Source organism: Strigops habroptila, chromosome 1 (assembly GCF_004027225.2).
Source record: "Strigops habroptila isolate Jane chromosome 1, bStrHab1.2.pri, whole genome shotgun sequence".
Taxonomy (NCBI): Eukaryota; Metazoa; Chordata; class Aves; order Psittaciformes; family Psittacidae; genus Strigops; species Strigops habroptila.
Genome location: NC_044277.2, coordinates 74525056 through 74538138, shown reverse-complemented (window position 1 = coordinate 74538138; position 13083 = coordinate 74525056).

The following is a 13083-nucleotide window of genomic DNA, read 5'->3' as shown; positions in this document are numbered from 1 at the left end:
TGAAATATACATGCAGGATGAATATTGTTAATATAGCAGATAAAGCAGAACATATCTACAAAATGTTAATAAATCCATACAGCTGGTGAGACTGCACTCACGAGCTCACATGCACCCCATAAGGTGTGGGTCCCTACTTGCAGTAGCCCATACTGCTGCCCCACAGCCAAAGAGCTGGCAGCTTATGGCATCTGACCAGGCTGCTCTGCCTGGTTGAGCCAGAGCTGTGATGCCAATGGGATGGCTTCTAGCATTGTCAAAACAGGTTTTTACTGCTGCTGTGTCCACTCCAAGGTATCTGCTCACATGTAACAACTTGTCATTCTTCTCTTATACTACTTCTCAAGCTGACTCCTGCTTCATTTCAAAAGTCCCTCTGTAATTCCTTGGTTATTCTTTTTCCAGCTGATGTCTGTCTTCCCCTTTTACATGATCAGTTGGGGGCTGATAGTTGCTTTACATTTAGCACAATGACCTGTGAGCAAACGCTCTCTAGTTTTGCATATTCAATCTGGCACACACATTAAATAGCCTCATGTTCTTAGCCGAACAGATGCTATTATCTAGGCCATTTACAAAAGGAAGACTGTGAAAACACCCCACAAAAGAGATCTTGTGAAGCCATCTAGTCCAACCTCATGTTCAAAACAGGTTCAACATGCACTTCAGATCAGATTGCAAGGCACAATGGCAGCAATTGTGGGCTGTGTACTGAAGTACTGGAAGCTCACCGGGGACTGCAGACCTAGAGAGGGTGGGGGCAGGCTGTTTCTTAAAAAGTAGATAATGGTAGAACATGGCAGGAATGTTGTACTAAACTATACTTCTGAACAGTCACAAAAGCATGTGGAACATGTTCAGCGTCAGGATCTGTGTCAGCTAATTTTCAGTCTGATCAAAGCTGACTTGTTTTGAGAAACAGAAAGCTGAAATCACATAGAAGAGGCTGTTACATGCTGGTCGCATCAGTTACAGAGGAGGTTCCTGAATATGTCTAACTTACCAGTGTAAATGCACACTGTATACCATCTTTTCCTACTTCCCTTTCCTGCAAGCACACTGTGCAGTAGCTCAAGAAATGTTTCTCAAACATTCTCTTTAATCAATTCTTAATGGAGACTAAATTCTGACTTACATGTATGGAAACCTTTGGGATCCAGTGGGAAATTGCACTGAAAGATAAAATTACAAATGGATTTTTTATCGTATAAGTACAATATCATACAATCACTTTTACAGTATAAACAATATAGCAGCAATACTGCTTATTTCCTCAGAATACTTAGTTTATATATTCTCAGCTACTAAGTTCAGTAAAGAGAAAATACAATTTTCTTTCAAAGCCTGACTGTTCCATGCAAGTCCAGTGATCAAAAATTCCTGAGGGGAAAGAGTTTCTATTCCCTTCGTGTGAAAAATGAGAAAAAGCATAAGACATACATCACCCACTCACACCTCCTCGAGGGATATTTGGAGAAGCAGTCTAGCTATCACAACTGATGAGCAGTGGATTTCCCACTTCACAGGAAAAGCTAAAGTTTTGCATTTTATCCCTTTTAGAAATTAAAACTGGAAGTGCAATCACATTTTCTCTCGAAAATTTCCAGGCAGCTTTAATACCTTCATATGAACCTAGATACTAGGAAGGTAATGGATGCCCAGAAAGGCTCAGTGAAGGAAAACATCTCTTACTCAAGAGCTCATGTTTTGGCAGCCAAGCCAAAAGGACTAGATGATCGCTACTGCTCTATCATGAGGCATGTGTTGCTACACATTGCATAAATAAGAAACAATGCTGACAAAAACAACTTTTCTCAGAGACAAGATACAGAGGACATATTGGAAGAAATTATGCAACTAATCAGTTTACTGGGAATGTCACAAAGGTGCTTTACAGCAAAAAAAATAGATCTTCCATACAAGAGCAGAGGTGAGCAAACTCCTGTTAGCCCTTCTTTTGTCCCTGTGCAAAACAAATACTCAGTGAAACTGTAAAGTGGATTCTTTGGTTATTTGGATATATATCCATCTATTTGGACAGATGGTTATTCCTCCCAACAGAACCAGGGAGTCTGGAAGGCTTTTATGCATGCTGCACCTCATTAGATGTCCCTAAGACTCTTGAGAGATATTGCTGGTTATTGATTTTGAGGCTTGCTTGCTTAACTGTCATTATTTTGTATGGTATTTCCTGTACTAACTAGTGTGACTGATATTGTGAAGAGCTGGGCAAAAGAAGAAACTGTGATTTGCAGTAACCATGTCTTCTAGTCAGTGAAGATTTTGGAGGTGCTCAGAAGTCTTGACTATATTAAGATGAAATATGCAAGTACACGTGCCTTTGTGTAGAGGGAATAGTCTAGATGCATGTAATGTCTTGTTATTTTATGTTAGTGGAAACTTAGTAGGAATGGGACATTAATAACGCACAGACATAGCTGACACAATATTAGATAGAACCAACAAATTTTGAGGTACTGTAGTAGTTTCCAGAGAAGACCTGTTCATGCCTCCTATCTTCTTTTCAGGACTTCCTAGCAAGTAGTTGGTAACCTTTTCTGTCAGGCCTTTTATTATCTAAAGGTAAGGCCAACGTTTTAGAGACAGTTTGGGTAGTAAATTAGATAATGCGGCATATGGACTGTTTGAAAGGGTAAGTATACCTTCCTTTCTTTGAGGATTGATAGTAGGAACTAATGCCTATAAAATTAAAAAAGGAGGGTGCTGAAAACAAATGTGAATTTTATGCCTTCCTCCACATTATGGTTATGAGTGTCATTGTGCAGATGTTAATCCAGAGCAGTCAATTCTTGCCTCAGACCAGTGAGCCTTGTCATCACAGGTCAGATAGAAGCTTGCAGCTGGGGAGGGTCAAGCTGGTGAATGAGAAGAAAAAGCTTGCTGAGACCATAATCCCTTCACTCATGTCAAAACAGATTTGAGCTATTGTTCAGCCTGTGGAACCTCTATTACCTTTAGAAGTCATTCTCTTTGAAAGCATTCTGAAGCGTATGGATGGGAAACTTGAAATGAGCACAGTTTAAAGGAATTCACCTGTGTCACTTCAAGGAGAGAACAGCCTGTGCCCTACAGTTACGAACATAAAACAAAGGCACAGTGGAAGTACACTGGTTTATGAGTTTTTCTGTTAGAATAATTACAATCATACAGTTTTGATTGATTTTTCAAATTTTTATCATTTAACATATGAACAAAAGCAAATACTTGCCTTAATCTTGGTCTGAGGGGTAAAGTTCCTTTAGTTATTGATGGAAGCAGTACTTGTAAATAAGACATAAGCTGCCGAGCACAACCATAATGCACAGCTGAAAAGCTCTGCTAAGTGAGACAAGAAACCCAGCAGAAAACCAGAAGCCATTGCAGAGTGAGTAGAGGCTGCATAAGAGATTAAAAAAAGACAAAAGGTTGGAAACTATAGCTGTAGTCTGAAGACACCTCAAAAGTTATGTGGAAGTAAGAATGGATGCAACATGGGAAATAGCTGCTAAGGTTGCCTGTGCATGAGCTCATGACTTCTGGAAAGGTAAATATTAACTTTGTGTATGGACATAGAGAAGAGGACTAGAGAACATGAATGTTTGGAGACCAATCCATTCTCTTTAGACTGGAGGCCAAAAAGGCCTGATCAGTTTTTTCATACTCTCTAAAATCACAGTTATGTTGAGACAATTACCAGCATTTAGTCAGTAGAAATTATTAGTAAGTACATGAGCATCAGTCAACATAGTGAAAGTAAAAACTGATTACATGATTCAATAGAAATCACAAAATGTATTGGTCGGAAAGTAAAGGAATGCTTTATTTGAGTTTACAAGAAAACTAGGCACATATGCTGGGTCTCAGACCAGGGCCATAATTTTCAGCAGTCTGATTTAAACAAGCTTCTAGGTAGAAAGAGATCAGAGGGTAAGAGGTTTTATTCTTTGGTGAGAATGACCCTGGGAGACTTGATCTCATAGAAGCTGATGGAAAACCAGAAGAGAACAGAGCAAAGGTAAGTTATTGCTTTCATTCTTACGTGTAATGAATTGTCTCTGTTTTCAGATTATTTGTGGAATAAAAGAAAAAGGAAAAAAGGATTTATCAAGAGATTTCGACTGTGACACTGCCTGGTTTTCAGGAACTTCTTTTACTCCGCTCCTCTCTTCTTTTACATTCTCTGTCTTTACATTGACCTCCCGAGAGAGCCTATATCAGCTCACAGGAAGAACAAGGCTAAAATCTAACTCTCATGTAAAAATTTTCTTGTAAGATATTTACCAGAAAAGCAAAAGAGGCAGCTGCTTAAATGTCAAATTTCCTTAAGAGTCAAATGTGGTTTTTTCAATATTAGTAAGAATAAATGGTCCATCTGAAAACCTAATAGAACTTAATCTCACAATAGACTGTTGGAAATTAAATTGGGAAGTTCCTGCTGTCTTACTGGTGGTAGTTTCATATAAGGACCTTTTTGAGAGCATAACTGTGAGAAAGATGGGATTCTCTGTGATGAGCAGGAGAGATTTAAATCACCTCTGGTGCTGAAAATTTATATTTGTCAGTACACCAGCAGTAAACCCAGGATAGTCTTCCTCATCATTTCAACCACATTACCATGTTATTCCATGCATATATTACCGTAGTTTTGGCCCTCCTTTATTAGAGACTAAGCAGGTCAAAAGCCTGCACTTACAGATTAACTTTGATGGATTTGGACTTAGTTGTAGAAGTGTCCTGGTTTCAGCTGGAGTAGAGTTAATTTTCTTCCTAGTAGCTGGTACAGTGCTGTAGTTTGGCTTTTGTATGAGAACAATACTGATAACACACCGATGTTTTAGTTGTTGCTAAGTAGCACTTACCCTGATCAAGGGCGTTTCAAAGCCAATGAGGAGGGGCACAAGAAGCCAGGAGGGAGTAGAGACATGACACCTGACCCAAACTAGCCAAAGGGATATTCCATATCACAGCGCATCATGCCTGATCGCTGCTCGTGTCGGGCTAGGTATTGGTCAGCAGGTGGTGAGCAATTGTATTGTGCATCACTTGGGGTTTTTTTTTCTTTTCCCCTTTTAGTTTTCTATTCTCTCTCCTTGTTATTTCCATTCTCATTATTATTAGTAGTAGCAGTAGTATATTGTACTTTAGTTATTAAACTGTTCTTATCTCAACCCATGGGGTTTACATTCTTTCGATTCTACTCCCCGTGCCACCTGGGGATGAGGAGGGTGGGGAGGTGGGGGGAAGAGTGAGCAGCTGCGTGGTGCTGGGTTACCGGCTGGGTTTTAACCACAAGAAGCTGCTCATAAGCCACTGAAGTCTGCAAAGGGTCTTGTAGAAAGTAGGATCTACTGATGTGTCAGCTTTCACAAGGGATCCTTAGAAATCCTCAGAGATAACCTTCAGTGGTGGGAAAATTAACATGGACAAATGCCTACATTCCTTCTTCTACCATGATTCTGCAAGGCTTACACTGTGGTTGTATTGTGTAAGTCAACACAATGCTATCTATCTTCAGTATCTTCAGTACCCAGAATTGCACATAATGTGGTTTCCTTGGAATCATTTCAATAAGATGTACACTTAAATTTGGCTGTCAGCAAATCAGCACACTCTCAGCAGAGGGGCTAAGAGAACTGATGACCATGGCACAAGCCCACTTGTCTGATGGTAACACATTCCTCGTGTTGAGTTACATTGAAATAGATGGCTTACCTTCTGCAATTGAAAAGATGAAGAAGAATTAGAAAAAACACCAGATGTTGCATGGACAAAACAAACAAACAAAATGCCTTAGTTTCTGTTCTAAAAACTTCAATAAACGACTTTGATTACAGAAGTTGAGAAGGAAAGGGAGAGGCAAAAGGAGAAAGAAATTATAAGATTACCTGAAATAAAATCATCTCAGTTGTTCCACTTGGTGTGGACAGACTGGTAACATCTTGCAATGCATTGCAAAAAATGCAGACAAAGAAGGATCAAAGCTACCTTTTGAAACTTCAAATTTCAAAGGGCACCTGAGCCGTATGACTGAGTTCAGATTAAACTAGACAGCTGCCAACCAGGGCTAAAAGAAGTTAACTTCTACCAGCAGCAGTCCCAACTTTCACGATTTGAGACTTAGCTTGAGAAAACTAAGAGTCTTCAGTCCCATCAAATAAATGTCCACAGCATGCCAATAGAAACATGTGATATTTGTTGTGACATTTGTGTATTCCTAGAATCAGATGAAGAATTCCATTTCAAACAAGATGAATGCAACTGAGCTGTGCTTTGCATGGAATGAAATAATGATTACAAATATGTAACCAGTCTATAACTGTTAGGGAGGCATAAGTTCAGGCAGGTCTCAAAAATATCAGTCTTGATCATGACATGGACTGAGAACTAACAGAATTTCTAATACCTCCCTGAGAAGCTGCAATGGCTCAACTGAAGAAGGTTTTTTTGTACTAGTGGCAAAAGTGAAGATATCAGATACCTTTGTTTGGTAAAGAAAGGCAAGCAGCAATGTCAACCAATTGGTTTTGTAAAAAGACCAGCTTTTTAAAGTAAGGAAAGGAGGAGCTTACATTTGGTTGTGAGAAGAAATATTATTAAGGGAACAAAACCACAGCAGGGGACTAAAAGAGACAAGTCATATAATGATAAAAATATTAATGAAAAAGGATCATGTCTTCTTCCATTATGCAGAAAGACCCTGTTACTATTAACTAACTATTCTCTTCCATCTGGTGTATACGCCCACTTGAGAATAGAAGGCAGTCAGAGAAGTTAACCCCTTGGTCTCAGCAAGCCTTCTTCTTGGAAAAATCAATCACACTGAACTAAAGAACCTTTCATTTTAGAACAGTAAACTTTAAAATTATGTGAGGAAAGGAAAAGTATTCTCTAAAAAACACAAAGATTTAAATATTTTCTAGTAATCTCAGACCTGCATTGGGCTGTAGAACTCTGTGGCCCCCACTATAACTCAAATGCAACACAATCCACACTAAAGTGGTGGCATTAGTGGTTGGTAGTTAGAACTCATCAACAGTGTACTATTTTTTCACTGAAATGGTAAAGATTAATCTACAGGGGTAGTAAGATTGCAAAGCTTTTCCCCAGACCAAAGAAAGTAGAATAATTTTGTTCGGGCAACAAGAGCAGACTCTGACCTTACATATCAAGTTATTGCTTATAGTATATGTAATAAATTTAGATATATGCTTGAAACTATTAATGATACTAGCACTCTGGTAACATTGCAAGTAATAAATATTGCTATGGCAAATTCATTGGATCCAAGCCCCAAATTAGTGACTATTCATGTTAATAAGGATACTTATTCTCAATACTTATATTAAGTACTAATATAATAATACTTGTATTAAGTTCTCAATAACTTAATAAACACCAGACTGTCCTTGAGATGGTCCAGTAACAGTAGTATCAAATGACAGCATCAATGCTAACCACTGCCAAACATTACAAACTTTTGTGGCTATACTTATTTGGAAACCAGAGCTAAAAAAAACCCCACTCCTGAATTCCCTAGATTTTACACAGTAAAAACTTTAGTTCTGTTTCACAGTGCTGTGTTTAGTGCCAGATGGGAGCTAAAACAAAAACAGATTAAAACTTCATCCATCCTGAAAAAAAAAAAAGGACAATTGTATGGTATTTTTATGCTACATAGTTTAATGTATAGTAAGCCACAAATTCAGAAATATCTACAGAATGGTGCTTTTTAAGAATAATCCACAATCTTTTTTTCCTACAGTGTACTCCTTTTTCAAAGACATTTGCTTTGAAGGTCTATGGTACTTTTTGTTAAGGGCATTGAGTTAAAATGTAGTTATATCACTCTAAGAAAGTATTTTGCTGTCATTTTATCTTATTGTTGCCAACTCTAAAACCCATTTGTTTTGATAACAAACATCACAAAAGGATGTTCATCAAATCAACGCTGTCCAGACTCCAGACATTTAATTATATATACTTTCCTCTTCACCTCATGATGATAGACTGTCATCCTTAAGATGAAGTACAGAGAACACTGAGACTTATTTTTTATTTATCTGACAAAGATAAATTTCTCTGATAGCATCACTTTTATTCTAGAAGTTATTATCTCAGCCTGGAAGACTGACAGCAATGCTTCTCCTGTTTTCATTCATCAGTCTGAAGCTTTTTCTTGGTCTTGGCCTCTGTCTTCTTGTGAAAGACAACCGTATGTCTAAAAGGACAACAGAAGTGCAACTTTATTGTTTCAATGAACTCTCACAAGAAATCATTGTGTTGTTCACCTCTTCAACCTGTTTTCACACTGGAACAGTGTTCAAGGCCAGGTTGGATGGGGCTTTGAGCAACCTGGTCTAGTGTCGCTGCCCATGGTAGGAGGATGGAACTAGATGATCTTTAAGGTTCCTTCCGACCCAAACCGTTCTATGATTCTACAATTCTAAGAGTAAGAAACACTTAACATCAATGCTTTAAGCACATTCACTTTGAGTGTGGATGGAAGTGGAAGAGTGTTTTGTCTGTTAAGATTTGGAAGTCTCTGAAGCTTGATACTGGTGTCTGCCTCTTTTCAACACATAGTAACAAAATCACACAAGTTCACATACAGTAAGATAGGCTCCATGAGTATGTGCTACCCTAGGTTTTGTTACAAGAGTGGAGCCCAAAAGAGTCTGTAGAAAACAAAGTTCTGCAGAGATAAAGGAACCTACATTGTGCGCTGTGGTGGCTGAGGCTAGCTAATAGCTGCAATCAATCCATATTCCAAATCCACAAAGAGCTGATTGTCAGCAGCCCTTGGCGAAGCACAGAAAAATGCCTGAACTTCACCACTGGCACCTTTCCACTCCTCTACCATGTTGGTACCAGCAAAGTTTCTTCTTTAGTGTACAGAAAGACTTGACACATACAATTCCGGTGAGAATTACCCACTAAACTCAGCCATACACTATGGGTTTGCAAAGACTAAACTGAAGCTTACAGTCTTTTCTGACAATTAAAGCAAACTAAGTCCGCCATAAGTTCACACAAGCTGGCTACAGCAGCACCACAAGGTTTTCAAAGGAACTAAGAAAAAAAACAACAATACAAAAGCATTTCTGTACCTGTTTCTGTAGTAACAGCTCACCAACATCATGGTCCTCTCAAAGACTGAAGTCAATATAATAAAAGATTCAAGTGATGTGTGTTGCAGACTTACTGCTGTTAGCACTCAAGGACATTTTTAACTTATTGCTGAAGCTGAGGAATTATCTTCTTAAGCATGCTAAAGTTACAGAGGTATTCAAGCTGTTATATCCAAGCATAATTCCACTTTCAATTTTCAGTGTCATCTGCTTCACTTTTTCTTTTTTTTTTTTTTAAAAGGGAGTTAAAATATCACCCATCTTGTTTACACAGTAGCTGTGACATTACATTGGAGATAAAGTTTGCTCCTGATGCTGTTGGAAAAGAAGACTACAGAAGTCTTCATTTTTATCCAGAGTACGTCTCTATGGTAAAGACAAATTTGTATTCTTAATTTTTGCCATTCACAAACCACCTAAACTGCAAAACAGTGGGCAAATGCTACGCTAATATTATGTACTGTGTAAGGCAGCACACTTCATGGTAGTTCCCTTTTTATAATAGTTACGGTTTGAAGTGAGTACAGGGACCCTTTCCTGGATATTGCTCCAGTTTCGTTATATTGGATGACTTCTCAGAAGAGATGAGGAGACAGTCTGAGTACAGGAAAAAGCCTTGGTTCCCACCTACCTATTCACTCCCCCCTATCTGAAGAACCTCTGTAGTAATAATGAAAATGTTAGAAATGGCTGCAATAAGTGCAACAGAAATGTGCTTCACTGAGCTACTAGTAGTGTGTGGACTCTCATCAGCACTTGCAGCAGATTTTTAACTACTTCATCAGAGCTCTACTTTTTCAGGTCAATTCAGTGAGAAGTCAACAGCCATATATTTTGTTCTGTGCTAGGGCTACAGCTGAAATACATTCACTTATTTCAAACGGGACCCATGCTGTTGCAAGACTGCCTGATCTGGAAGCCAGGAGAATGAAATGAGACAGGACAGAGAAACAGGGCAAGAAAAATAGTTATTCTGAAACCCTTAAAAATATCTCATAGTGAAGACAGTGCAAATTTGTGAAGCTGCTGAGAGAAGATAGCAGCCTATTCCCAGCTTCAACACAATGGAAATCGTTTGAAGAAGGAATTCTCTGAGTCAGTCACTGCCCAGTCTGCTGTGGCCAGCTGGCCACTTAGGGTGGCTAGAACAATTTTCAGAAAGGATTAAGTTCTTGCCTTCTTTTATGTAACTTTTCACTTACTTCTACCCACACAGTGTGCTATTTAAACAGCAGTGTGCAACACAGCTGCATGAATCATATACAGATTATTCACAATTAGTGGGGAAATGTGAGGGTCCCTGAATCAGATCTTACCAATAGTAAGTGCTGGTACAAAGTAAACATTTAGAATTAGATTTTGCTTAACCATAATGCAAATTTACCTATGGAAGCAAGAAAGAAGATATATATATAAGACACACCACAAAGTAAAAGAGAGCAGACACCTAGCTTTTTACTAGGCCTGTTTTCACGTAAAGACTTGCCTGATTAGACAGGCAATAGCATGCAAGACATAATACAGCAGCATTCAGAAACCATACTGGTTGCCCCACATCAAGTTATGACATCAGCTAAAAACAAGTAATAAATTTTCAATATAATAATGTTGGATTCAAAATCTTGGTATTGAGCCTTCAAAATTCATACTCTTGTGTAACTCTTCTATAACTCTGAAACTTGCTTTGCTTTTAGTTCAAAACAATTTATTATTAGAAAAATAAAATCATGTCATGGGTCGTAAGGTGCAAGTTCACCGCATAAATGTTGTTTTACAGATCAAAAGAGAATTTCAGGGTCATGACCCAAAGAGAGAATATAACGTCAGCTTGTTCTCTAATTCCTTCATGAGTAGCAGTCACTGTGTATTATTCATTTATATTTTTCCAAGTTTGTTCAGGTTAAAAAGCAAAAACAGTATAAAAAGATTCATCTTACACTTCAGTCCAGGTTGTAATAAAATGTTCCAAATGTCGACTGCTACACAAACTCTATCTGCTTTTGTCATATTTTCTCTGAGGAGTTGAGGAGTAACTGCTCTTGTAGCTCTTTTTTGCTCTGATGACTTCACAGGGCAAAGGGTTAAGATTGCGATCATATGGTAAGTACAAGGTAGATAGAAACAAACATTCTCCTGTATATGCATATGGAAAATCTCTGGGGAATGCAAGCCACTGCTGCTATGACAAGTAAGTGTGGACCTCCTTGAACTACATGACAGAACGCTTCTTTCCTTGACTACAGGACAGAATAGTTTTTCCTTGACTGTGCACCCACAAGATACAGTGAATAAGTATCTTGCAGCTCCAGAGACAGTACGGGGAGAGGAGGAGTGATACACAAAGTCAGTTGTTAGCATAATAATCTGAGACGTTTTTATGTGTAAAAATTATGACATAAAGGAAATCATAATATCTACTTTTTATTCAGTCACGCAGATGTAAATCCACTAAATTTCACGCAAGTATATAGCATCTCTCTAAATTTAGACAAAGTAGTACCAGAAGGTATGGAGATGATAAGTGATCATCAAAGGAAAATTTAAATGGCTTTCTCTGTCAGGACTTTATACTTGATAATAAGAACTGTGAGACTGGTGCCATAAATCAATGTTCCTGAGTGTGAGTTCTTTCTGATAGTAAATATATATTCCAAAGAGTGCTTTCATGAACTGTGTGTGAAAACTTATTGATGTTCTCTAGGGCAATGAAAACCATGGATACTGTCCAGAGACTAGACCTATGTACTGTAGGTCCAAATCCTATTATGGAGAGATATTTTTAATTTTAGTGGGTTTGTATGTGTAAAATATAAAGAAAAGCTCGAAAGCTGTGAATCAAGTTTTGTTGGTTGGTTGGTCTTTTTCCTTCCATTTTTCTGTTTTCCCATGTTTCAAAACTCCAGGAGTAGGAGTTTTGAATAATTTGCCTAATTATTTACAGGGTATGTTCCTAATTCTTTAATCCTGGGAGCTTTTTTTTTTCAATTTTATGTAATTTTATCACTTTTTTATTTCCTCCTGCCTCAGGTTTCTTATTCTTCCATTCTTGATTCTCTTTTTTTCTTCAGTGTCTCCTGTATTGAAGTTTAAAATCAATTATTTACATTATTTAGGTTTAGTTATGGTTTTATTAATATTTGTTATATTGCATGATGATTTTTCTTGTCTCAGATGCTCTCTACCCTGAACAAGGATAATGCAAACTTCTTTCAATTTGCATCCAAACCTCAGAGAACACAGCTGATTTTTTTCTCTGAAAACTTTTTTTTTTTTTTTTTAATTAATCTTTTTTCATTAACCTATATTGTGGTTTGGCAACATATTGGTTCCCCAGTTTTGTTTTTCATAAAAACATAACTTCACATTCTAGAACTGTGACAAAAAGTCAGGCAGGAAGCAACTGAAAAAGGTCTTATTAAAAGTGCTACAAAGAAGCAAGAAGGGGGGTATGATTATTACATTTGTTGTCATAAAATTTTACTTTTAGCAACAAGTAAATCTTCTGTGATCCTTTGTCATTGCTATATAGTAAACACCTACTCTCATTTTTCTCTTTTTGTTGTTTTAAAATAGTTTGCTGAGTTACAACTTCAGCAGAAATAATCAGTAGTGGTCAGGTAACTCACAGTTAAGTGATTAAGGTTGCCTCCTGTTGCCCATTCTGTTTGCTTTTGGATTTGTTTTTCTGAGTTTTTTTCTGTTCAGAGTTTTTGTTTGGGGTTTTTTTTCCACTTCTTCCTTTCTTTTTCTATTTCACTTAAAAAGCAAATGTCACCAAGGAATGTGAGCACAAAAGAAGAGTTCTTTTCCAGTTTTGAGTTTTACCTTGTTTTCCAGATTGCTTCTTCAGCTTCCTTCTTTACACATTGGAAATATAGAACAAAATTTAAAAAGGAAAAGAAGGAAAATAAAGCACAAAACCCAAACCACTTTTTTTTCAGCTTTTTCATCTGAA